General features: G+C 36.5%; 1 long non-coding RNA gene across 1 annotated transcript in view; it reads right to left on the bottom strand.

The window, feature by feature from the left end:
* Positions 1–702: 702 nt before the first annotated feature.
* The window catches only part of LOC131383399 (uncharacterized), a 79,652-nt gene continuing 77,732 nt past the window's right edge, over positions 703–2,622 (bottom strand). The window contains exon 3 of the long non-coding RNA XR_009213389.1: positions 703–882. This is a non-coding gene — a long non-coding RNA (uncharacterized LOC131383399). The remainder of the gene's footprint in view (positions 883–2,622) is intronic.

Below are 2,622 nucleotides of genomic sequence, written 5' to 3'. Positions count from 1 at the left end.
TTGCTTTAAGAAATGTAAAGCACTGAGTTAGCACTTAACATTTTTAATATAATAAAAATAAAAGGAAGAAGGCTAAATATATTTGTGTGTTTCCATAAAACAGAAGTTATATCTTACTGATTCTAAATTTAATCTTCTATATAAAGAACTTTCCTATAATTCTAAAGTTTGCTTTTAATAACCCCAAAAACTATTGGCTTATAATCCTGAGAATATGAATATTTGGAAGAAGAAACTCGGTGTGTTAGAATGCTTGTTGCACAAACCATTTCTTCATCACTGAAATATGTAAACTATGCTTGTCATTAACTGGCAGTCTGTAGGTACACTGATTTCATTCTGAAAACAGAGTGCAGATAATTGCAGAGAGAAATGGATCTGAAGTCATTACTATGCAAAACCTATTTTGCCATTAAAATAAATGTTAGAACACAATGAAAATACATCATTCTTCCACACAAATGTTATTCCGTAATGAGAATGAAGAAATTCTCATACCTATTTTTGTTCAAACTTCATTCCCTAGGCCCTATTTCCCATACTTTCTACCACTTCATTTATATGAATATGGTTATCAGTATTAGTTTTCTATTGCTACTGTAACAAATTGCCACAAACTTGATGGCTTTAAAGCAAAATAAATTTATTATTCATTTTTGCAAGCCAGAAATGTGACAAAGATTTCACTGGAATAAAAGTGTCGTAAGGGCTGCATTCCTTCTGCAGGCTCTAGGTGAGAACCTGTTTCCTTGTCTTTTGTAGCTTTTAGAGGCCATTTATATTCCTCACTTCTGGATCCCTTCCCTCTGTCTTCAAAGCCAGCATCATTGTCTTTCTCTGACTCTCTGTCTCCTTCTGACCATAGCAGGGAATGTTTCTCTGCTTTTAAGGATCCATGAGATTTGATTAGGTTCACTTTGATAATCCAGGATAATTGCTTCATCTAAAGTTTATCAACTCATTCACATCTGCAGAGTCCCTTTTTGTTGAGTACTTACTACATAAGTCTATCTCTAATTTATACATGTATTCATTAACAACAAGACTGGTATGGGCAGTTTCTCATCAGGGGCTACAAAGACAAATAAGATGCTAAAAAATGTTCATTGAAATCACTAAGTTTTTACCAGGAAGCGTACTCATAAAACACATCAGTAGAGTTTCATAACTGGTGTTTCTATAAGGATAAATTTGACTCTTTAGTATGGATGGCAGAGAAGAGCTCTCAATCTCATGACCTTATTATCATAACTTTCTGCTTGTCTCTACCTCATGCTCCAAGCTTACAAAACTAAACACAGTCCCTCAAATCTGTACATGTTTGTGCTGAAGGTAAAGGATATATCCCTTATGGTACATGCCCCAACCAATTTCTTCTACTAGTTTAAAAGCAAGGGGCTACTCCTTATACCCTATGACCACTATATAAAGGTCCAGAGATATGTACCTGTTGCAAGAACAACACATAAGGTAGGCTGGTGTGAAAGGGTATAACCTTAGGAGTAATTGTAATGAGCAAGTCAATTAGCTGGTTTCTTCTGAAATCAGTCTTAGAGAATGTCATGACAGGTCACTCCATTGTAAAGGGGTTACATAGCAGATTGTCAGCGTAGCTATGGAGAATTACAAGATAAACTCCAGCCATGAGTGAGTGAGTAATGCAGCCAAAATACACATGAAAAAATGCTCATCATCACTGGCCATCAGAGAAACGCAAATCAAAACCACAATGAGATACTATCTGACACCAGTTAGAATGGCCATCATTAAAAAGTCAGGAAACAACAGGTGCCGGAGAGGATGTGGAGAAATAGGAACACTTTTACACTGTTGGTGGGACTGTAAACTAGTTCAACTATTGTGGAAGACAGTGTGGCGATTCCTCAGGGATCTAGAACTAGAAATACCATTTGACCCAGCCATCCCATTACTGGGTACATACCCAAAGGACTATAAATCATGCTGCTATAAAGACACATGCACACGTATGTTTATTGCGGCACTATTCACAATAGCAAAGACTTGGAACCAACCCAAATGTCCAATAACGATAGACTGGATTAAGAAAATGTGACAAAAACAAGAAATGGGGAAAGGATTCCCTATTTAATAAATGGTGCTGGGAAAACTGGCTAGCCATATGTAGAAAGCTGAAACTGGATCCCTTCCTTACACCTTATACAAAAATTAATTCAAGATGGATTAAAGACTTAAATGTTAGACCTAAAACCATTAAAATCCTACAAGAAAACCTAGGCAATACCATTCAGGACATAGGCGTGGGCAAGGACTTCATGTCTAAAACACCAAAAGCAATGGCAACAAAAGCCAAAATTGACAAATGGGATCTCATTAAACTAAAGAGCTTCTGCACAGCAAAAGAAACTACCATCAGAGTGAACAGGCAACCTACAGAATGGGAGAAAATTTTTGCAACCTACTCATCTGACAAAGGGCTAATATCCAGAATCTACAATGAACTCAAACAAATTTACAAGAAAAAAACAAACAACCCCATCAAAAAGTGGGCAAAGGACATGAACAGACACTTCTCAAAAGAAGACATTTATGCAGCCAGAAAACACATGAAGAAATGCTCATCATCACTGGCCATCAGAGAAA

The sequence above is a fragment of the Hylobates moloch genome, unplaced genomic scaffold (assembly GCF_009828535.3).
Source record: "Hylobates moloch isolate HMO894 unplaced genomic scaffold, HMol_V3 SCAFFOLD_4, whole genome shotgun sequence".
In the NCBI taxonomy this organism is placed as follows: domain Eukaryota; kingdom Metazoa; phylum Chordata; class Mammalia; order Primates; family Hylobatidae; genus Hylobates; species Hylobates moloch.
The sequence above is the reverse complement of the archived record's forward strand: the minus strand, read 5'-3'. Positions and strand labels throughout refer to the sequence as shown.